The sequence below is a fragment of the Silene latifolia genome, chromosome X (genome assembly GCF_048544455.1).
Source record: "Silene latifolia isolate original U9 population chromosome X, ASM4854445v1, whole genome shotgun sequence".
Taxonomy (NCBI): Eukaryota; Viridiplantae; Streptophyta; class Magnoliopsida; order Caryophyllales; family Caryophyllaceae; genus Silene; species Silene latifolia.
Window position 1 is genome coordinate 159,953,599 of NC_133537.1, and position 25,424 is coordinate 159,979,022.

At 40.3% G+C, this 25,424-nt stretch overlaps 3 non-coding genes across 3 annotated transcripts; 1 reads left to right on the top strand and 2 right to left on the bottom strand.

The window, feature by feature from the left end:
• Positions 1 to 922: 922 nt before the first annotated feature.
• Positions 923 to 1,029, bottom strand: LOC141624855 (small nucleolar RNA R71). Its single transcript, XR_012534659.1, has one exon. It is a non-coding gene; the product is annotated as a small nucleolar RNA R71 (small nucleolar RNA).
• A 7,317-nt stretch (positions 1,030 to 8,346) lies between these two features.
• LOC141625983 (small nucleolar RNA R71) lies at positions 8,347 to 8,453 on the top strand. The gene has a single exon (XR_012535720.1). It is a non-coding gene; the product is annotated as a small nucleolar RNA R71 (small nucleolar RNA).
• A 2,754-nt stretch (positions 8,454 to 11,207) lies between these two features.
• Positions 11,208 to 11,314, bottom strand: LOC141624856 (small nucleolar RNA R71). Its single transcript, XR_012534660.1, has one exon. It is a non-coding gene; the product is annotated as a small nucleolar RNA R71 (small nucleolar RNA).
• Positions 11,315 to 25,424: the final 14,110 nt, after the last annotated feature.

Genomic DNA, 25,424 nt, shown 5'->3' on the forward strand with positions numbered 1-25,424 from the left:
TTAACTAATGGCTAAACTAGTAATTACACTTTTTAAGTTGAGCAAGGAGACTCCGGTATTCTCTGAGAGAAGGGCTTCTCTTATCGTGGCTTGAAGAATGAAAACGTCTGTCATCTTGAAATCCGTGCGGATGGGAGTCGGGACGGCCGGATCTGGGCTGGAGAATCCGAGCGGATCCTTGGGCAAGACGCTCGGATTGGCGAGGGGGAATCCGAGCGGATTCCTTTGAGGGACGCTCGGACTGGGCTTGGGCGGACGGACGGATTGTCTGGCAGCATCTTTTCTTCTTCTTTTCTTCATGAATTCCTTGGGGATTTCCTTGGGGACTCAAGGATCCTTTTCTCAACATTGCTCTTCTACTATGCTATGTACAAAGGCCTTCTAGTCTTGTCTCTCCTTGATGCTTGGTCATTGAATATGATCAATTTAGCCTTGTTTTGCCATGAAAATGCAAGATTCTTACTCCTTTCCTACCAAGGGATCAAAATCTCAAAGAATATGCAAAACAAAGAACTAAAGATAAGAAATGACCCAAATAGGCACTAAAAAGCATGGAAACAATGGTAATTCGGGGGCTAAATATGCGCCAATTATGGTCACATCAACTCCCACACCACAACACTTGACCGGAAATTTCATTGCAAAATCTGCATTTATCCAATTAGTCGAAAGAAGCATATTTCGGGGGATGGCTAGTGAAGACCCTCATTCTCACATGGAGACTTTTTGTGACTATTGTGATTCGATTTCACAAACCGGAGTGACTCAAGACCAACTTCGATGGGTCTTATTTCCTTTTTCTCTAATTGGTACCACAAAACAATGGTTAAAAAGCTTTGATAAGGCTACTCTTGGTATCGACTCTTGGAAGAAGTTGGCTCTTGCTTTCTACAAAAAGTTCTACCCTCCGAAAAAGACTAACATGCAAAGAGCTTAAATCACGGGTTTTAGGCAAAGGGACGAAGAATCTTTGTATAAAGCTTGGGAGCGATTCAAAGGAACTTGTCGCTCATGTCCTCATCATGGACTTAGCGAGTGGTTCTTGGTACAACAATTTTGGAATGGTCTTTATGAAGACTCCGAAAGATTCTCAACATGGGATCAAATGGTATGTTCACCGAACTTGACGATAATCAAACTTGGAACAAGATTGAGGAAATGGCGGTCCATAACTCACAATATAGTAGACCTCGCAAGGCTACTAGAGGAGGAAAGTATGAAGTGGACTCTATTACTCAGTTGGGTGCTCAACTTAGTGCTCATATTGATACCATCAACTTGAAGTTTGAGAAGGCTATGGCTAAACTTGAAGAAGCCTCAAAATCACCAAAGCATCATGTTAATGCCATGGTGGCATCTTCATCAATTCCAAGTGGAATATGTGAGAATTGTGAAACTTTGAGACATGACCAAAGTGAATGTATGGGAACAAGTGAGAAAGTGAATGCTTTTCAAGCATATAAGAGTGGTACCCCTTATTCCAACTATTACAATGAAAACACCAAATTCCGTCCAAATCTCTCATACAAAAGCCAAAATGTCTAAAACCCTCAACCAACATACACCCCACCTCCAATGAGAAACCAAAATCAAAGACCCTTTTACAACCCAAACTAAGGTTACCAAAATCAAACTCCATACAATCAACAAAATGACCAAGGCTTTGATGTTAAAAAAGCGGTCCTCCAAATGCAAAAGAACCAACAAGAGTTTTTCACTCAAATGCAAAAGGATAGCCAAGCAAAAGACATCACCTTCAATAACATCCTAGCCCACACAAAGATGTTGGAGACCCAAATGTCTCAATTACCATCTTCAAGTTTACAAAGACAAAAGGGGCAATTACCACCCCAAGGTAATCCCCCAAGACAAGAATCGGTGAGTGCCATCCATTTAAGGAGTGGTACAAGGTATGAAGGGCCAGAGAAAACCGTTGATGAAGATGTTGTGAATGCTAGTGACAAGGAAAGAGTTGTTGAAAACTCTACGGAAGAAGAACCCAACAATCAAGAAGCTTCAAAGAAGAATGAAGAAAAGGCCAAAGATAAGGAACCCATTGTGATTAGACTTCCTTTTCCAAGTCATCAAGCTAAGCCTAAGTTTGATGACCAACTTGGAAAATTCATGGAGATTGTGAAGAATTTAGAAGTCTCGATTCCATTCACGGAATTAATCAATCACGTTCCGGCCTATGCAAAGTATATGAAGGATATTCTTACAAAGAAGAAATAAATCTGGAAGCTTGAGACTATTGGTTTCACTAAAGTAAGTAGTGCTATTCTTCAAGGGAGTTCACCTCCAAAGCTCAAGGATCCGGGAAGTTTCTCCATTCCATGCACTAGTGGTGACACTACAATCAACAAAGCTTTATGTGACCTTGGGGCAAGTGTTAGTGTCATGCCATATTCGGTTAGCAAGAGGCTAGGAATGGGAGAACTCAAATGCACCAACATCACGCTTCATTTCATTGAACTCAAATTGATTTCTTTTTGTGCCCATTCCCTTTGATGACAAAAATGTGGTAGAACATGGATGAATGATAGAAGTATGCATGGTTTCAAGGGTCACCTTGGAATAAACGGTAGCCAAGGAGTTATCACACCATAAGGTACTCTTGACTAGGCCTTAAACCATGGGTCAAAGGATACTAGCATGACACATCCTAGGGTGTTTTACAAGTATTCTAACAAGCAAAGTCTTAAGAATAAAAAGCATCTACTAGGGCCTATATACACTTGTCAAGCTTCCCAAATAGACGGTTTCACAAAATTTTTCTAACATGCAACTATATGCCATGATGCAACTAGCATATACACATCCTAATGCAAATGATTCTACCAACTAATATGACATATAAACTAAATGCAATCCTAAATTCACATTGTTTTTACCGCATCAATCAAAATAAAGCCACATAGTCATTAACATAAAGAGGAAAAAGGAGATTGGAAAGATCATACCATGCGGTCTTCAATATCCTCATGTCTCGGATGTGGCGTAGTCAATCAAAGTGAACAAGGATAAAACAAACACAATATATACAAGACAATATATACAAAGGAAATGAACTTGTTTTTGGTTTTTCAATTTTTCAAATTTTTATGATTTTTGAAATTTTTCAATTTTTATGGTTTTTGAATAAAAGTTAAGTGTTAGAATTCCCATCCCCACACTAATATGGGCATTGTCCTCAATGGCCAAAATGATGGAAATTATGCAAAGATGATGCATGATTTCTATACTAAATGCAATTCTACACTAAACTATACTACATGATGCATGGTTTTTGTTATGACGGAGAGGATAATTTAGATTACCTCCCGTTGTGTATGCATTAACTTCCCCAAACCAAATAAGACACTATTGCTAATGTCAAAGCATGGGTATAGTTTATGCACACACTATGCTTATGCATGAAACTAGATTGTCATTTTGGATTTTCAAAAATGGGAACAATAAAGAACACCTCAATGGAACCGAGGTGTGAGTCCTTTGATGTTGCTAGGACTAAACCAACAATGATCAAAATGAAAATAAAATACAAAGAGATATAGACAAACCATGGGAGTGTAGGAGTCTCCAAGGCTAGCCTTCCATCATGCTATTATCATCACCACTTCCCTCATGAGAAGTGGTCACATTGCCACTTTCCTTGGCACTTTCTTCATCACTTTCTCCATCATCTTGCTCATCATTATCTTCACCATCTCTTTCTTCATCTCCACTTGCTTCTTCCTCAATATTATCATCAATTCCTTCACCATTTCCAACAACCTCATTGTCTTCCACCACGTCCCTTGATGCACCCGGAAATAAGGCTTCTCTATCCTCCCAACTAGGCAAAGGACAAGATGGATCAAGGAGTCCTTGCCTAGCTAGATGTAAGAGGGGAGGATATTGAGCCAAATATGCATTCTTCCGATCTTCATAAGCTTGCTTGTGCATGGCTTGCATAAGAAGAGTGACATAGTCTTTTCCAATTTCAACTCCTTGCGGTTTGAACTCTTCATATTCATAGGGGTAAGGTGGTATAACAATGGAAGAGGAGGGAGTTTCATGATCACCCTTTTGTTGTTGAATGATGTACTCGGCTTCTTCGGATAGGGGAAGTAAATAGTTGGTCCGGTGGACACTAAGACGACAAATCTTTGCGGGTAAAGTGAATGATCGAGCCTCACTAGTAAGCCACCCATACTTGGTATCAAGGGGATTGTGAGCAACCCACTTAAACTTGTTAATCAAGATGGACATATCAATAAGATGGCCACCATCCTTAGCCTTGTACTTGCTATCCTTATTGAAATTAGGATCAAAGTGCTTGGCTAGGACCGTGACAAGGCCGCCATTAACAATAACGGTTTGACCCTTCTTCCCACTATCTACATGGAGCCATCTATCAACCAATAGCCTCAAAGAATTGTAAGGCTTGGTGTGAATTCTTCCAATATTCAAAGTTGATTCAAGGAGAATAAAATCGAGTCCGGTGAAATGATTGGTGTCTTTCCTAGCAATTATGGTATTTCCCACAACTTTGTGCCATATTCTTATGCCCGGATGATGGACCAAGAGAGCACGACAAGCATGAAAATCTTCAAATTTCTTCCCGGAGATTGCCTCCCAAAGAGGCTCGGGATCATACTTCCCATATTGCTTATAATATTTATGTTCATCGCTAAGACCCAAAATTTCACCCAATTCCGGAAAGGTAATGCGTCTACTAGTGTTAGCTAGACGAAACTCAATATTTTCCTATTCTCAACTTTTGTCACTTTTAAAGAACTTAAGAATTCCAAGACAAGGGAGGGGTATGTTACTTCCTTCATTTCAAACAATTTCTTCAAACCCATGGCATTGAAAAAGACTCTTGTTTGTTCAAGAACACCCAACTTCTCTAAAGCATCTTGACATATGAATTTGGTGGATTGGATTTGTTTCATAGCAAACTTGACAAATGTATTTCTATGGGTATCGGAAATGAATGTTACCTCCGGAAAATGCAAGAGTTGATCGACACGGAGTAGAAGGCGATGCTTCCATAGGAATTTGTTGTTGTTGTTGCACTACCAAGTTTGGTGTTGATACCACCATTGCCAAAGCTTTCTTTGCTTGTAGAGCTTTTTGCCTTTGAGAGAGAGCCTTTGCTTTTGGTGCCTTTGTTGCCCTTGTTGCTCCCTTTGTTCTTGCCATTTGATGAACTAACCAAGTAGAGAGTCAAAAATCTTCAATTTGTAGAATGCCCAAATCGATTTGAAGGTGAAAGGCTTTGCCTTTATAAAAACCAAAATCGATTCAAAGGTTGAAGAATTTGTTCTTGGTTTTGATTGTTAATGAAGATGGAGTGATTGATTTGTTGTTTGAAAGATGGTTTGATTTGATTTTGGTGGATTTTGTTGAGGGTTTTTGTTTTTGAGATGGAGAGGATGAGGGTTTTGATGTTATGGGTAGTGTTTATGAATGAATGAATGAATGAGTGAAGGTGGGGTGGGTATTTAAAGAACTCGACAATTTTAGGACGCAGGGACAATCCGTGCGGATTGGGCGCAATCCGTGCGGATTCTCTGACTTCAAAAATTTCAAAATCCCGCCTAGAGACGGGCGGATTCCGGGGAATCCGCTCGGATTCTTCCGAGATGAGACGGGCGGATTTCGTGCGGGACGGACGGATTCTTGTCAGAGATTTTTCTTTGTTTTTCTTGGTGCAAGACGGGCGGATTGTTCAAAAGACGGACGGATTTCGTGGAGAGGCGTCTTTCGAGAAATCCGCTCGGATTCTCCAACAGTCAAGAATTTTTGCAATTTCAGCTCAGCCCAAGACGGGCGTCTTCTCATCAGGACGCTCGGATTTGCTGCAGACGGGCGGATTCTCAGGAATCCGCTCGGATTGGTCCTTGTGTACACGGATTCAGTTCCATCCGTGCACCAACGCATTCCCTTATCATTCTTTCTTTCTTTCTTATCTTGTGTTCTTCATTGTTGGGGCACTACTAAGGCATGAATAGCCTAGGCAATTGCCATCCCCACACTAAGGTAAAGCACTACACATCAATTAAAATCATTAGTCCCTCCCTCACTTCTCTCTTTTCATGACAATTATTTTGATCAAAGTAAATAAAATCCAAAAATGACAAAAACGCAATACAAAAATTGAAAACTAAGTTAGGGAGTTAGAAATATTTACAAGTGGTGGTTTAGGGAGGACTCCACCAAACTCTCATTCTTGATGAGATGTCAGGGGGCATGTTCAAGGTGTTGTTGATGTTGCTCAACACCTTGAAGAAGTAATCAAAAGCTTGTTCATTGTTATGGTAGAGGTCCTCAATAGACCGTGGCCCTTGTTGTTGATCATGATCGATGGCATGCCCAATGTAGGGATTAAAGATCCCTTCAAATTCGTCGTCCCAAAGACCACAAACTTCATTGAGTTGATCATTGAAAATCTCTTGCTTAGATGGAGACAACTCTCCCAATTTCTTCTCTTGGCCAATGAGGCCATCATCTTCTTCCTTGGTTGATTTTGATGAGCTTTGCAAGCTCTCCTTGTCACAATTCACTTGCTCTTTGAATGGAGCATCTTCAACTTTCTTCCTCCATTGGAGTTCCGATTTCTTCTTTTCATCTTTTCGGCTATAATGATCAATCATGAAACATGGCTCATGCAAACGAGGAGCTCTCATGGTCTTGTCAAGATTAAAAGTTATGCTTTCATCTCCCACTTCTAGAGTGAGCTCTCCATGTTTCACATCAATCACCGCACCCCGCGGTGTGTAAGAAAGGTCTTCCTAAGATGATTGGAATGTTGGAATCTTCCTCCATATCAACAATGACAAAGTCCACCGGGATGAAAAACTTCCCAATTCGCACGGGGACATCTTCCCATATCCCTAATGGTGTCTTCGTCGATCTATCGGCCATTTGAAGAGTGATATTGGTGCATTTAAGCTCTCCCATTCCCAACCTTTTACTTACCGAGTACGGCATGACACTCACACTAGCCCCTAGATCACATAAGGCTTTGTTGATCGTTGTGTCGCCAATGGTACACGGTATTGAGAAGCTTCCCGGATCCTTTAACTTTGGAGGTGAACTCCCTTGAAGTATTTCACTACTCACCTTAGTGAAGGCGATAGTCTCAAGTTTCCGGATCGACTTCTTCTTGGTGAGGATATCTTTCATGTACTTTGCATAGGCCGGAACGTGATTGATTAATTCCATGAAAGGAATTGAGACTTCTAAGTTCTTCACAATTTCCATGAACTTCCCAAGTTGATCATCAAATTTAGGCTTGGCTTGACGACTTGGAAAAGGAAGTCTAATCACAATGGGCTCCTTCTCTTTGGCTTTGTGTTCATTTTTCTTTGAACTTTCTTCCTTTGATGATTCCCCTTCTTTGGGACTTTGCACCACAACTTCATTCTCACTAGCTCTCACAACTTCATCCTCAACTTGCTTCTTTGGTGCTTCATATCTTGTACCACTTCTCAAGTGAATGGCACTAACCGTTTCATGTCTAGGGGATTACTTTGAGGTGGTAATTGCCCCTTTTGTCTTTGTGAGCTTGAAGATGCTAGTTGAGTCAATTGTGTTTCCAACATCTTGGTGTGAGCTAGAATGTTGTTGATGGTGGTGTCTTTTGCTTGGCTATCTTTTTGCATTTGGGTGAAAAATTCTTGTTGATTCTTTTGCATTTGGAGGACCGCTTTTTGGACATCAAAACCTTGGTCATTGTGGTGATTGTATGGATTTTGATTTTGGTAACCTTGGTTTTGATTGTAAAAGGGTCTTTGATTTTGATTTCTCATGGGTGGTGGAGTGTATGTTGTTTGAGGGTTTTGAACATTTTGGCTTTTGTATGAGAGATTTGGATGGAACTTGGTGTTTTCATTGTAAAAATTTGAATAAGGGGTACCACTCTTGTAAGCTTGGAAAGCATTAACTTGTTCGGTTGTTCCCCTACACTCACTTGAGTCATGACCCAAGGTTCCACAATTCTCACATATCCCGCTTGGGATTGATGAGGATGCCGTCATGGCATTGACATGATGCTTTGATGATTTTGAGTTTTCCTCAAGTCTAGTCATAGCTTGTTCAAACTTCAAGTTGATTGTGTCAATGTGAGCACTAAGTTGAGCACCCAATTGAGTAACGGTGTCCACTTCATACTTTCCTCCTCTAGTAGCCTTGCGAGGCCTACTATATTGTGAATTATGGACCGCCATTTCCTCAATCTTGTTCCATGTTTGATTGTCATCAACTTCGGTGAACATTCCATTTGATCCCATATTGAGAATGTTCCTTGAATCTTCATATAAACCATTCCAAAATTGTTGCACTAAAAACCATTCGCTAAGTCCATGGTGAGGACATGAGCGACAAATACCTTTGAACCGCTCCCAAGCTTCATACAAAGATTCTTCATCCCTTTGCTTAAAACCCGTAATTTGAGCTCTTAGCATATTGGTCTTTTCCGGTGGGTAGAATTTTTTGTAGAAAGCTAGAGCTAGCTTCTTCCAAGAATCTATTCCAAGGGTGGCCTTATCAAGGCCCTTCAACCATTGCTTTGCGGTGCCGATTAACGAAAAAGGAAATAAGACCCATCTTATTTGGTCTTGAGTCACGCCGTTTGAGAGATAGCTTCACAATAATCACAAAAGGTTTCCATATGAGAATGAGGGTCCTCACTAGGCATTCCCCAGAATTGGCTCCTCTCAACTAGTTGGATGAAGGCGGACTTGGCAATAAAGTTTCCGGTAAGATGTTGTGGGGTAGGAGTACCATTTGGTAAATCCTCCTCGGTGGGTATAGAGTGTGACGAGAATTTAGGCATTGTAGGTGGATTTTGTGTGGTATTGTTTAATGGGTTCTCTTCTCCTTCTATTGCGAAAGGATTGACAAACTCACTAGTGGGTTGAACAACTTCACCAACACCTCCCAAATTCCTCCTAACAAGTCTCCTATTATTCGTCAAGGTTCTTTCGATTTCACGGTCAAAAGGTAACAAATCTCTTTGTAACCTTCTAGACATGCAAAATATCAAACAACTCGAAAACAATTAGAACAAACCTTGAGGAATTTTACTTCCCCAAGGTGAAAAAGACACAACTAAAAACAATAAAAGAAATCTTAAATCAATTAAACACCGTCCCGAAGCAACGGCGCCATTTTTGATCGGGTCCATTTCGTTTCACAAATTAAGTATATGTGGTCGTTGGTCAATGGTCGATACAAAACACAATTTATACTTCACAAACAACTCTACAATTAGTAAAGAGGCAAGTAAAGGTCGGATCCCAAGGGACGGGTATTGAAATGAGAATTCTATTGTAACTAGTAGTGTCTAAGGGTGTCACAAATTGGGTTGATGTAGAAGGTTACTAAACTAAAATAGCAATGAAAATAAACTAGCAAGATGAATAAAATAAGGGGTGTAAACAATTGATTAAAGGCACTAGGGTGTCATGGGTTCATAGGGGAATCATGGGATATGATCATACAAACATGTTCTCAAATTATAAGCAAGCAATTATTGTTGTGATGGATTGAGTTGGGTTATATCTTACAATCCTAGGAAAGTTTGGGTCCCGGAGCCGAATCGATTAGATTGTACAACACCTACAAGTCGACTTAATCTTCCCTACTCAACACATGCATGGTCTAACAAGACTCGAGTTGGGTTATGTCTTACAAGTCAAGTTGAAAGGATAGAAGATGATAGTAAATGCAAGGATTCATAGGCTTAGCATTTCATCAAATATAACATGTGCATGTATTAAGATCAAAACAAGCAAGCAAATAAGATATGAAAGCATATTAATTTAAGCATGAATCATTCCCCATGTTGGTTTCCCCTAATCACCCATTAAACCCTAGCTAAGAGACTACTCACTCATTATCATATTGATCATGCTAGAAAGGTTGTCAATCATACTAACATAATAAAACATGATGAATAAATGAAAGTAATTAGCAATAATTAAAAAGGGATTAAGAGATTATACCTACTAATGATTCCAATAATAAAGCAAGAATAATAGAAGTACTTGAATCCTAGATTGAGAGGTTGTCAATCTCCCAATAATAACCCAAATAATCTTCAATTACCCAAAATAAAATAAGAACAAGAGAGAGATTAAAGAACTAAAACTTGGATTAAAACTTGATTAATATTTGATTACAATATTGAAGAGAGATTTGATTGATATTAACTACACTAATTATTGATAAGAAGAACATGCTCCTCTAATTAGACTAATGGGGTATTTATAGTGAAAATTAGGAAGGATGCATTAGGGTTAACTAAGGGCTAAACTAGTAATTACACTTTTTAAGTTGAGCAAGGAGACTCGGTATTCTCGAGAGAAGGGCTTCTCTTATCGTGGCTTGAAGAATGAAAACGTCTTTGTCATGAAATCCGTGCGGATGGGAGTCGGGACGGCCGGATCTGAGCTGGAGAATCCGAGCGGATCCTTGGGCAAGACGCTCGGATTGGCGAGGGGGAATCCGAGCGGATTCCTTTGAGGGACGCTCGGACTGGGCTTGGGCGGACGGACGGATTGTCTGGCAGCATCTTTTCTTCTTCTTTTCTTCATGAATTCCTTGGGGATTTCCTTGGGGACTCAAGGATCCTTTTCTCAACATTGCTCTTCTACTATGCTATGTACAAAGGCCTTCTAGTCTTGTCTCTCCTTGATGCTTGGTCATTGAATATGATCAATTTAGCCTTGTTTTGCCATGAAAATGCAAGATTCTTACTCCTTTCCTACCAAGGGATCAAAATCTCAAAGAATATGCAAAACAAAGAACTAAAGATAAGAAATGACCCAAATAGGCACTAAAAAGCATGGAAACAATGGTAATTCGGGGCTAAATATGCGCCAATTATGGTCACATCAACTCCCACACCACAACACTTGACCGGAAATTTCATTGCAAAATCTGCATTTATCCAATTAGTCGAAAGAAGCATATTTCGGGGGATGGCTAGTGAAGACCCTCATTCTCACATGGAGACTTTTTGTGACTATTGTGATTCGATTTCACAAACCGGAGTGACTCAAGACCAACTTCGATGGGTCTTATTTCCTTTTTCTCTAATTGGTACCACAAAACAATGGTTAAAAAGCTTTGATAAGGCTACTCTTGGTATCGACTCTTGGAAGAAGTTGGCTCTTGCTTTCTACAAAAAGTTCTACCCTCCGAAAAAGACTAACATGCAAAGAGCTTAAATCACGGGTTTTAGGCAAAGGGACGAAGAATCTTTGTATAAAGCTTGGGAGCGATTCAAAGGAACTTGTCGCTCATGTCCTCATCATGGACTTAGCGAGTGGTTCTTGGTACAACAATTTTGGAATGGTCTTTATGAAGACTCCCGAAAGATTCTCAACATGGGATCAAATGGTATGTTCACCGAACTTGACGATAATCAAACTTGGAACAAGATTGAGGAAATGGCGGTCCATAACTCACAATATAGTAGACCTCGCAAGGCTACTAGAGGAGGAAAGTATGAAGTGGACTCTATTACTCAGTTGGGTGCTCAACTTAGTGCTCATATTGATACCATCAACTTGAAGTTTGAGAAGGCTATGGCTAAACTTGAAGAAGCCTCAAAATCACCAAAGCATCATGTTAATGCCATGGTGGCATCTTCATCAATTCCAAGTGGAATATGTGAGAATTGTGAAACTTTGAGACATGACCAAAGTGAATGTATGGGAACAAGTGAGAAAGTGAATGCTTTTCAAGCATATAAGAGTGGTACCCCTTATTCCAACTATTACAATGAAAACACCAAATTCCGTCCAAATCTCTCATACAAAAGCCAAAATGTCTAAAACCCTCAACCAACATACACCCCACCTCCAATGAGAAACCAAAATCAAAGACCCTTTTACAACCCAAACTAAGGTTACCAAAATCAAACTCCATACAATCAACAAAATGACCAAGGCTTTGATGTTAAAAAAGCGGTCCTCCAAATGCAAAAGAACCAACAAGAGTTTTTCACTCAAATGCAAAAGGATAGCCAAGCAAAAGACATCACCTTCAATAACATCCTAGCCCACACAAAGATGTTGGAGACCCAAATGTCTCAATTACCATCTTCAAGTTTACAAAGACAAAAGGGGCAATTACCACCCCAAGGTAATCCCCCAAGACAAGAATCGGTGAGTGCCATCCATTTAAGGAGTGGTACAAGGTATGAAGGGCCAGAGAAAACCGTTGATGAAGATGTTGTGAATGCTAGTGACAAGGAAAGAGTTGTTGAAAACTCTACGGAAGAAGAACCCAACAATCAAGAAGCTTCAAAGAAGAATGAAGAAAAGGCCAAAGATAAGGAACCCATTGTGATTAGACTTCCTTTTCCAAGTCATCAAGCTAAGCCTAAGTTTGATGACCAACTTGGAAAATTCATGGAGATTGTGAAGAATTTAGAAGTCTCGATTCCATTCACGGAATTAATCAATCACGTTCCGGCCTATGCAAAGTATATGAAGGATATTCTTACAAAGAAGAAATAAATCTGGAAGCTTGAGACTATTGGTTTCACTAAAGTAAGTAGTGCTATTCTTCAAGGGAGTTCACCTCCAAAGCTCAAGGATCCGGGAAGTTTCTCCATTCCATGCACTAGTGGTGACACTACAATCAACAAAGCTTTATGTGACCTTGGGGCAAGTGTTAGTGTCATGCCATATTCGGTTAGCAAGAGGCTAGGAATGGGAGAACTCAAATGCACCAACATCACGCTTCAAATGGTGGATAGATCAACAAAGACACCTTTAGGGGTATGGGAAGATGTTCCCGTGAGAATTGGAAAATTCTTCATCCCGGTGGATTTTGTTATTGTTGACATGGAAGAAGACTCCAACATTCCTATTATCTTAGAAAGACCATTCTTGCACACCGCGGGAGCGGTGATCGATGTAAAACATGGAGAGCTCACCCTTGAAGTGGGAGATGAGACCATCACTTTCAATCTTGACAAGACTATGAGAGCTCCCCGATTGCATGAGCCGTGTTTTATGGTTGATCACTATAGCCGGAAAGATGATAGGAAGAAGTTGGAATTTCAATGGAAAAAGAAAGTGGATGATGCTCCATCAAAAGAGCAAGGAAATTGCAACAATGTGAGCTTGAAAAGCTCATCCATGACAAATGAAGAAGAAGGCCTCATTGGCCAAGACAAGAAAGAAGGAGAGTTGTCTTCATCAACTCAAGACATTTTTAGTGATCAAGTAGACGAAGTATGCGGTCTTTGGGATGATGAGTTCGAAGGGATATTCAATCCCTATATTGGTAATGCTATGACCCAAGACCATCATGGAGAACAACAAGTGCAAAGGTCTATTGAGGATCTTTATCATGATAACGAGCAAGCTTTCGACTACTTCTTCAAGGTGTTGAGTAACATCAACAACACCTTGAACATGCCCCCTTAACATCTCACATTGGATGAGAGTTTGGTGGAGTCCTCCATAAACCACCATTTGTAAATATTCTAACTCCCTAACTTGCCTTTCAATTATTGTATTGCATTTTTGTCATCTTTGGATTTACATTTTTATGCCTTGATCAAGATTTTCATCATTTTGAGAGAAGTGAGAGAGGGACTTATGAGTTTATTGATGTGTAGTGCTTTTCCTTAGTGTGGGGATAGCAATTGCCTAGGCTATTCATGCCTTTGTAGTGCCCCTACAATGAAGAACACGAGAATTGAAGAATGGATTGACACGGGTTACGAAGCACCCACGGATGGACCTGAATCCGTGTGGTCAAGGAAGAATCTGAGCGGCCCGAGGGACAATCCGCTCGTCCTGAAAGAACCCGAGCGTCCAAGTCACAAGACGCTCGTCTTGTAAAGCTCCTGAAAACATATTTTGGGTCTGACTGGGAATCCGAGCGTCCAAGCCAGGAATCCGCTCGTCTCAGTCAGGACGGTCGTCCAACAGGAAGGACGCTCGTCTTTTTACTGCTAAAATTTGGGATTTTTCACTGGAAAGGAATCCGAGCGTCCTGAGCAAAAGACGCTCGTCTCAGCCAAGGAATACGCTCGTCTTTCCAGCAATCCGCTCGTCCCATGGCGTCTTTACCTGAACCCAATTTTTGAAGAATCTGAGCGTCCCGACACTAGGTTTTCAAAACCACCGCTTCTTTTTAAACCCTCCTTTCCCATTCATTTTCATTCTTTCAAAACACAAACACTACCCAAAACCCCAAAACCCTCATCCTCTCCATCAACAAAAACCAAATTCCTCAACCAAAATAAACCAAATCAAATTCAAACTTCCTCAAAACAAAAATTAATCACTCCTTTAGCATCAACAAGTGATTCAAACACCAAAATCTTCAAGTTTTGAGTCGATTTTTGGGATATAAGGCAACTTTCATTCATCCTAAATCAATTTGGGCATTACTAGAAATTGAATATTTCAATCTTTCATTGGTGTAATTAAGCAAAGGAGTATGGCAAGAACAAAAGGTGGAAACAAGGCGCCCCAAAAGAAGACCCTTTCTAAGAGGCAACAAGCCCTTCTTGATAAGAAAACATCAAAGGCATTGGTAGTCCATGAGGCAAGGTCGGATATTCAAGAACAAAATCCTCCTATAGAAGCTACTACTTCTACCACTTCGGTCATTGAACAATTAGCTGACTATCCGGAGGTAATCTTCACTTCCAACTCCCATAGGAAGAAATTTATTTCCTTTGCTAAGAAAACTATCATGCCTAATAAGTTCAAATTGGGTGTCCTTGAGCAAACTAAGACCTTTTTCGAGTCTATAGGGTTGAGTAAATTGTTTACGATACAAGAATTGACATACTCCTCCCTCACCTTAGAGTTTTTGAGCTCTTTGAAAGTCACAAAGGTGGAGACCCGAACCATTATTGAGTTTCATCTTGAAAATGTTGATAGATGCTTATCTTATGACGAATTTGGTAAGATATTTGGCCTTAGTGATAGTGCGAAATTTACAAAGATGCCTACCAAGTATTACCCCGCTCCTCTTTGGATGGCAATTTCCGGAAGGAAATTCACACGTTTTCATGATTGTCGTGCTCTCTTAGTCCACCATCCGGGCCTTAGAGTATGGCATAAAGTCATTGGGAATACTTTGATAGCTAGAAATGGCACAAACCATCTTACCAAACTTGATTTTATCCTTCTCGAGTCGGCTTTGAACATTGGGAGAGAATTTACCAAGCCATACAATGCTTTACGACTTTTGGTTGATCGATGGCTTAATGTTGATTGTGGCAAAGAAGGCACGGCCTTTATTTCCAATGGAGGATTAGTTACCTATTTGGCTAAGCATTTTAACCAGGACTTCAAAAAGCACCGGTAAAAGGAGGCCATCTTATTTATTTGCCCACCATGATTATAAAGTTGAAATGGGTCAAGAACGATACTCTTGACAACAAATTTGGGTGGTTGACAAATGAAGCTAGATCCTTCACTTTGCCTAGCAAAATTTGCCGTTTGAATGTTCATCGACCGAACTACCTTCTCCCACTCTCCGAAGAGACCGAGTACATCATTCAACACCAAGGGGAAGAAGTTGCCGAACCCTCCTCCTCCATTATTACCCCACCTTATCCATTTGAATACCACGAGTTCAACCCCAAAAATGCCAAGGCGGGAAATGATTACATGACTCTACTAATGAAGGAAATGCATAAACAAGCTTTTAATGATAGAGTTGATGCTTACAAGGCCCAATATCCGCCCCTCCTACATCTAGCTAGGCAAGGACTTCACGATCCATCTTGTCCTTTGACTAGTTGGGCGGATAGGTAGGTATTCTTTCCTAGCACTTCTAGTGGTGGTAGACCGGGTGGAGAGGAGATGGTTGTTGATGAGAGTGGTGACCAAGAAGGTGAAGATGAAGAAGTTCAAGAAGAAGAGGAAAGTGAGGAAGAACAAGGAAGTGAAAGTGAGAGTGGACATGAGTCCACATCCATGGAGGTTGATGATGCCTCAAGTGAGGAAGAAGATGATGATGATGATGACATGATGGGTGAGGACTAGCAAACTTTTGGAGGCTCCTACATTCTTACACCTCCTTTATGGTTTGTCTACTTCTCTTGTTTTTATTTTATCTTGATCATTTTGTGGAGTCCTAGCAACATTAGAGGATTAACACCTTGGCTTCATTAAGGTGTTCATTTTTATTGTTCCCAACTTTCAAAATCCAAAATGACAATTTGTAGTTTCATGCATTGCATTTCGTGTGCATGAACTCCCCCAAAATTTTTGACATTAGAAATAGTGTCTATTTTGGTTTGGGGAAGTTTATGCATATGCATTGGGAGCTAATCTAAATTATGCTCTCCACCATAACAAAAACCATGCATCATATAGCATAACTTAGTTGCATTTACTCTTGTTTATATATCATTTGCATTTAGTTTAGAAATCATGCATATTCATATAAATTGCATAATTTCCTATTGTATTGGCCATTGAGGACAATACCCATACTAGTGTGGGGATGGGAAATTCTAACTTGACCTTTTTAAACAAAAATGATAAAAATTAAAAATTTCGAAAAATACAAAAATATGTCCTTTAATTTCATTAAAACAAAATACAAAAAAATTTAAAAATTTAAAAATCCAAAAACAAATTCATTTCCTTTATAGTGTAGTCTTGTATATTGTATATATTGTGTTTGTTCATCCTTTTTCACATTGATTGACTACGCCACATCCGAGACATGAGGATATAGAAGACCGCATGGTATGATCTTTCCAATCTCCTTTTTCCTCTTTATGTTAATGACTATGTGGCTTTATTTTGATTGATGCGGTAAAAACAATGTGAATTTAGGACTAGCATTTAGATTATTTGGCATATTAGTTGGTAGAAGCATATGCATTAGGATGTATAAATGTTAGTTGCATCATGGCATGTAGTTGCATTTAGGAAAATTTTGTGAAACCGTCTATTTGGGAAACTTGATAAGTGTATATAGGCCCTTGTAGATGCTTTTTCTTCTTAAGACTTTGCTTGTTATAATACTTGTAAAACACCCTAGGATGTGTCATGCTAGTATCCTTTGACCATGGATTAAGGCCTAGTCAAGAGTACCTTGTGGTGTGATAACTCCTTGGCTACCGTTAATTCCAAGGTGACCCTTGAAACCATGCAACCAACCATCATCCATGTTCTACCACATTTTTGTCATCAAAAGGGAATGGGCACAAAAATTGTTCAAAATTTGAGTTTAAGATGTTAAAAGAAAAGAAAAAGTTTGCAATTGCATCAAAAGAAAAGAGGAGTAACAAAAATGAAAACTCATATGCTTCAAAAATAAGCACCCTCCCTACAAATGGGGTGACTTTGAAAATGTTCAAAAGAAAATGCAAAAAGTTGAAATTGTCAAGTACTGAAATGCCAAACATCAAAAGAAATGGCAAAAAGAAAGTGTTCTCAAATGTTATATGCCACAAGAAATTGGGGGGAAAAACAACAACAAAAAGCAAACTCCCATATGAAACTCAAATTCTATCGACCCCTTTTCCATCGTATCCACTTTTGTGCATGGTATAGAGGAGACAATACTTCTTCTTGTCTAGGCAAGAAGGGGAATTCCGCGATCCTCCAGCGTTTCTAACGCCATAGGGAGTCTATTCTTGACAAAAGCATTTAACGATTGAGGACAAAGGTACCCTAGCTTGACACAACTTGGAGGTGATTTATGGGTATCCTTCTAGGCTTAGTAGTTTGAAGAAACCATATCTATAATGTAGTGTCTACCTTTCAATTGCTTCCCCTTTAGATAATTTCCGCCATTTAGATGAGGAAAGTGGCTATTCTTTTGTAGATGCATCCATTACTTGATTTTGTGTGCTTTAATGCTTGGATGGGTCCCCATTTTGGCAAGACCCACCTTGCCTTGCAAGAAGGCATCCTACCTCATGGTTGTCTTGTTGTGAGTTGAAGGGGCGGAGTGAGACCCGCTAATTGTCTCATATCGGTTATATTAGTAGGATAGTTTAAATAAGGGTCCTAGTTTTTGTCACCTCTTTACTCGGGACGAGCAAAGGTTCGGTATGGGGATATTTGATGTGACCAATATTTGAGCATATTTAGTCCCCGAATTAGCCTCGTTCCTATGCTTTTTAGTGCATAATTGGGTCATTTACTATCTTTAGTCCTTTGTTTTGTATATTCTTTGAGGTTTTGTTTCCTTGGTAGGAGAGGAGTGCAAACCTTTCATTTTAATGGCAAAATGGAGCTAAATTGATCGAATCTAATGACCAAACATCAAAGTGAAGACAAGACTAGAAGGCCTATGTAAATAAAGTAGTAGATGGGCAATGATGAAGACGATCCTTGCATATCCGAAAAGATCCTTGAGGATTGTTGGAAGAAGAAAAGAAGAAAAGAAGAAAAAGGTTGCTTAAATAGAATCTGGTCGTCGCAGTATCGGGACGCTTGTCCAACCTCCACAATCCGAGCGTCCCTCCAGCCAATCCGCTCGTCCAACATCTCCACAATCCGAGCGTCCAACCCTCCAGTCCGCTCGTCCAACTCTCACAATCCGCTCGTCCCGACCCCTTGGTCGCTCAGATTGTCATCCAGTACAGCACGCCTTCTCCTTATTATACTCGGGATGCGCATATTTCTAAAAGACTAGCAAAAAGGAGACTCGCATCTTTCTTCGAGAGGAGAATTTCCTCAACTTTTCTTAAGGGTCTTAATCGTCATTTAAGCCCTTAGTAACCCTAATTTATGTACCTAATCCCCACTATAAATACCCCCATTGTACTAATTAGATTATCATCAATCCTTAGTATAATTGATGTTCTTCTAATCTCTCTTTAATCTTGTAATCAACTTTTAATTAAGCATTAATACAAATCTCATTTCCTTAATTTCTCTATTGTTCATCATTTATTTTGGGTAATTGAAGATTATTTGGGGTTTATTTGGAGGATTGACAACCTTCCAATCATTCATCAAGTACTTCTATTATTCTTTGCTTATTATTTTGGAATCATCATTAGGTATAATTCTCTTAATCCCTTTTTAATTATTGTTAATCATCTTCATTTATTCGTCATGTTTTGCTTTGTTAATATGATTGACAAACTTGTTAGCATGTTAAACTTGATAATGAGTGAGTAGTTTCCTAAGCTAGGGTTAATAGGGAATTAGGGGAAACCAACATGGGGGATGATTCATGCTTAATCTAATATGTTCACATAATTTATTTGCTTGCTTGTTGTGATCTCAACTTATGCACATGTTATGTTTGATGAAATGCGAGCCAATGAATCCTTGCACTTTTTACCCATCACTTATCTTTTCAATGAGACTTGTAAGACATAAACCAACTCGAGTCTCATTAGACCATGCATATATTTGAGTAGGGAGGATTTAGTCGACTTGTAGGTGTTGTACAATCTAATCGATTCGGATCCGGGACCCAAACCTTCCTAGGATTGTAAGATATAAACTAACTCGATCATATCACAACAATAATTGCTTGCTTATAATTTGAGAATATGTTTGTATGATCAATTCCCATTAATCCCTTATGAACCCATGACACCCTAGTGCTTTTAATCAATTGTTTACATCTCATCTTAATCATCTTGCTTGTTTATTTACAATGTTATTTAGTTTAGTGATCTTCTTATCTCAACCCAAATTGTGACACCCTTAGATACCACTACTTACAATCTAAAATCTTACATCAATACCCGTCCCTTGGGATCCGACCTTTACTTACCTCTTTACTAATAGTAGAGTAGTTTGTGAAGTTATAAATATTGTTTTGGTCTAGGTGCTCCTAACGACAAGTAACCGAAAAGTATAGTCCGACCACTTGCTTGTTGTGATTTCAAATTATGCACATGTTATGTTTGATGAAATGCGAGCCTATGAATCCTTGCATTTTTTACCCATCACTTACCTTTTCAATGAGACTTGTAAGACATAAACCAACTAGAGTCTCATTAGACCATGCGTATAGTTTGATAGGGAGGATTAAGTCGACTTATAGGTGTTGTACAATCTAATCGATTCGGCTCCGGGACCCAAACCTTCTTAGGGATTGTAAGACATAAACCAACTCGATCTCATCACAACAATAAGTGCTTGCATCTAGTAGAGAACATGTTTGTATGATCAAATCACATGAATCCCATATGAACCCATGACACCCTAGTGCTTTTAATCAATTATTTACAACTCATTTTAATCATCTTGCTAATTTTCATTACTTTATTTACATTGTTGATTAGTTTAGTTGATCTCCTACCTCAACCTAAATTGTGACACCCTTAGACACAACCATTTGCAATCGCAAATCCTACATCAATACCCGTCCCTTGGGATCCGACCTTTACTTACCTCTTTACTAAGAGTATAGTAGTTTGTGAAGTTATAAATATTGTTTTGGTTTAGTTAACTTTTGACGACAAACCATGACCATTGAGTCATCACGAGTCGTTTAGACTCTTCCGCTGTGTTACTAAACTTTACTTTTGATTTAGTTGGTTTTGGATTTTGAACAGTTGTATTTCTTTAGACAGTTTTGGATTTTATTGTATATCACTTTAAACTTATTTATTAAAGTACGTTCTTTTATGGTCAATTTGATATACATTGCCTAGGGTAACCGAGATGGTAGCACGTTCATGCATTAGGTGGTCTTGGTAAGGCACCTTGGTGTTTGGGGGTGTTACAAAGTCGTATCAGAGAGAGATTTTGGAACATGTAACTAATGAATCTAATGAACTTAGAGAGTCAAACTAAACTGGACTCGGGTAGGAGTTGTTAGGAGCTAATGCAAAGACTTGGGAGACGTCCTAAAGTCGCGAACTCGCGCTACAACTTTGAATCGGTCACTAAGGGGGTGTCATGGGATCGGTATGTGTTTACTAATGTTATATGAATATGTTGGATGAATCATTGTGGTGGAAAAGGTGAGTCGATGTATATGATATTATGTTTTATTAAGCATGTTTTATGATGGATGATTTATAATGTGGTGATTATAGTAACATGTAAATAGTAATGTTTGTGTTGTATACGTAAATCTTTGTTGCGAAAAGTTATTAACTTAAGGCATGTGGGTAATTAGAAAAGACAGCATGACTCGATCGAGTGGGGGTAACTCGATCGAGTAGGGTGGACTCGATCGAGTGGGCTGAGCACGATCGAGTGGGTATATGATAACGTTGGGCAGTAGCTGCTGTTTTGGGCTACTCGATCAAGTACGTGGAGTACTCGATCGAGTGGGGGCTACTCGACCGAGTACGTTTGTGACTCGATCGAGTGCGTTTTTGTGTACGTTCTGGTCCGGTTCTGGAGTTGAGGTACTCAATCGAGTAAGTGATGTGCAGGTCGTATATGCTTTAAGTTGTAGGCTATGTGCTTTCGTTTATCTCTCCTCTTATAGCTCAAAGATATGCCGCCAAAGAGATCTGCCATGTATACTAGGGCGCAGGAGATGAGTGTGGACGATATTGCCAAGATGCTTGAGCATCAGGACGCGCTTACCGAGGCCCTAAAGAGGTTTGGGAAAGACAAAGATGCCGGGGTAGACTTTGCCAAGATGAGCACTACGATATCCTGCTTCAACCCAAAGGAATATATGGGTTCTGGTGGGCCAATTTTGCTCGACAATTGGCGTAGGGAGATGGAGAATATCTTGGGGGTGGTTCATTGTCCCGAGGATTTCAAGGTGGAACAAGCTGCATTCTACCTGAGAGATGCAACAAGTGAGTGGTGGGACAAGGTAAGGGAGAGTGTCCTAGATCTCTATCTGAAGCAGGAAAAGTCAGTTATACCGTGGGTTGTGTTCAAGAGAGCTATGCGGAGGGAGTTTGTTCCAGAACATGTTCGTAGTAAGCTGAGGGAGGAGTTTGATTCTTTCAAGATGACCTCGGATATGACTGTGGCTGAGCACTATCATAAGTTTAATGAGAAGTCGAGATATGCAGAGGACATGAGGGTGAGTCAGGAGAACTTGGCACTTCGGTTTGAGAAGGGGTTGACCTATCAGATCATGGAGAAGTTACCAGTTGGGGTCCCTACAGATGTTAAGGAAGTTTATGAGAGGGCAGGGAGAGCTGAGAGATTGGTCGAGATGGCCAAAGAAAACAGAGAGAGGGGTCTAGAAAAGAGAAAGGCTGAGAGTGAGGGTGGTGGTCAGTCTAGCTACAAGAGGGGTAATCATAACCAGGCAAGGGCTTACTCATCGGGATCGGGTTTCAGTGGTGGAGCTTCTTATGGGCGTGGTCGTGGTGGTAGCAGTAGCAGGTGGAGTATCTCTTGTTTCAACTATGGCGGTATGGGCCACAAGAGGCACGAGTGTACTAGTGTCGGTGGCAGAGCTTTTCAGAGGCCGTCGCAGGGGAGCTTTTTGCAGAGTCCGACTCGGAGCTATGCTAGAAACTGACCTGCTGGGTCATAGAATAATCAAGGAAGGCATGGTAACAACAACGGTGGGTCCAACCGCAATGCGGTAACTCTTATCAGAAACCGGCGGCTAATAACAATCAGAGGTCAGCTTCCAAGCCATCTACTTCAGCGAGTACAGTTCAAGGAGGTGGACAAAAGACCAGTGGCAAGTTATTTATGATGGACAGGAAAGCTGCTGAGGATGATGCACACGTGATCACTGGTACCTTTCTTGTTATTGATGTTCCTACCTTTATTTTGTTTGATTTGGGGGCATTACATTCTTTTGTATCGTCGGGTCATACTAAGCTTTTGGGTTTGAGAGAGTTTGTGTCTGTAAAAGATGAGGTTTTTATACCGTCAGGTGAGTCAGTGTCTTGTGGGAGGTTGTATAAGGGTGTATCTATGATAGTTGGGCAGGTTGATCTTCCAGTGGATTTGTTAGAATTTCCTATGGACGGTTTTGAGATGATAGTTGGTATGGATTGGTTGGGTAAGTACAAGGCTAGAATAGATTGTCACCAAAAGAAAGTCTCTTTGAGAGGTCCTAAGGGAGTTAGTGTGTCTTATCGTGGGTTTGTTATCAAACCCAAAGTCAAAGTGATTGCAGCGGTGACCTTGAAGACTTACCTGAGAAAGGGATGTCCTTTGATTATATGCCATGTGAAAGATCATAGTATGGTTGAGCCGACATCATATGAGATACTAGTGGAGGGAGAGTTTCCAGATGTTTTTACGGAAGAGATACCGAGTTTTCCACCGAAGAGGGATATAGATTTCAGTGTGGAGTAGAAATCAGGGACGGGACCAATCTCTAAGGCCCTGTACCATATGGGTCGTAAGGAGTTGAGAGAGCTGAAGAAGCATCTGGATGATTTGATAGAGAAGGGATACATTAGACCTAGTGTATCGTTGTGGGGACTATCAGTTTTGTTCTTGAAGAAGAAAGATAGGATCTTGACGATGTGTATCGACTACAGGGAGTTGAACAAAGTTATAGTGAAGAACAAGTATCCTTTGCCAAGGATAGATGATCTGTTTGACTAGCTGAGTGGGGCAGGAGTCTTTTCAAAGATTGATCTGAGATCAGGGTACCATCAGGTGAGGATTCGGGATGAAGACATACCAAAGACAGCTTTTCGATCGAGGTATGGTCACTATGAGTATGTGATGATGCCGTTTGGGTTGTCTAATACGCCAACAATGTTTATTAATTTGATGAATCGGGTCTTCAGTCAGTTCTTGGATCAGTTTGTGATAGTGTTCATAGATGATATCTTAGTCTATTCTAAGACTAAGGAGGAGCATGAGGAGCATTTGAGGTTAGTGTTGCAAACTCAGCGCGACAACCAGCTATATGCAAAGTTGTCTATGTGTGAGTTCTGGCTAGAGAAAGTGGCTTTTCTGGGTCATGTGATTTCTAAAAAGGGTGTATCTATGGATCCTAGCAAAATAGAGGCGGTGTCTAAGTGGGAAGCACCAAAGAACGTGGCAGAGATGAGGAGTTTCTTGGGTTTGGCAGGGTACTATCGTCGGTTCGTGAAAGACTTTTCGAAGATTGCCAGGCCTATGACTGCGTTGATGAGGAAAGAGAACAGGTTTCGGTGGGATGAAAGTTGTGAAACGGCGTTCCAAACCTTAAAGGAGCGTTTGACCACAGCTCCAATCTTAGCTTTACCTTAAGGGTGTGAGAACTTTGAGGTGTATATAGATGCTTCAAAGAACGGGTTGGGTTGTGTGTTGATGCGGAATGGGAAAGTCATTGCCTATGCTTCTAGGCAATTGAAGCCTTATGAATAGAACTATCCGACACATGATCTAGAGTTGGGTGCTATTATGTTTGCTCTCAAGATTTGGAGGCACTATCTTTATGGGGCGACCTTTAAGGTGTTTTCTGATCACAAGAGTCTAAAGTATATCTTTACTCAGAAGGATCTGAACATGAGACAGAGGAGGTGGATGGAGCTTATCTGGGATTAAGACATGGATATCATATACCATGAAGGGAAAGCAAACGTGGTTGCTGATGCATTGAGCAGGAAGAGTTTGCATTCTATATGCACATCTATGTCTTTGATGAGGTTGAGAGATGAGGTGGGAAATATGGGGATACATGTGATTCAAAAAGGGGATGCTAGAGGAGACTTGATAGTGGAGCCGGATCTTTATGATGATATACGCAGGAAACAAGCTCTTGATGCTAAGATTCAGGAGTAGAGAACTAGAGTAGAGAAATGGACAGTGACAGTGACTCGGTTCTCTATTCATTCTGATGGGAGTGTTCGGTTTGATGGGAGATGGTGTGTGCCAAGGGATGAGGAGTTAAAAAAAGATAATCATGAGAGAGGCTCATTGCACACCGTATTCAGTACATCCGGGTGGTGACAAGATTCACAGAGATCTGAAGAAGACTTTATGGTGGTGTGGGATGAAAAAGGAAACAACTGAGTTCGTGGCTAGGTGTTTGACATGTCAGAGGGTTAAGGGAGAGCAGCGAAGACCGTACGGTAAGATTCAATCTCTTGAGGTACCTGAGTTGAAATGGGAGTCTATCTCTATGGATTTTAAAGTGGGTTTACCGAGGAGCCAACAGGGTAATAACATGATATGGGTGATAGTCGACCGTTTGACTAAGTCAGCTCACTTTATTCCAATGAAAGATACATGGAGTAAGGTGTAGTTGGCTAATGGCTATAGGAAGCATGTGGTGAGGTTACATGGGGTGCCAAAGGACATTCTGTCAGATCGGGATTCGAGGTTCATTTCTCGGTTTTGGCAAGAGTTGCAGGAGATGATGGGAACTACCTTGAAGATGAGTACTGCGTTTCATCCTGCAACAGATGGGTAGACAGAGAAAACTATCAAGACTTTGAAAGATATGTTAAGAGCTTGTGTGATGGTGTTTGGTGGTGTTGGGAAGATAGGTTGGATTTGATCGAGTTTTCTTACAACAACAGCTACCATACACGTATTGGGATGGCTCTGTGATGTGACCATTATTTGAGCATATTT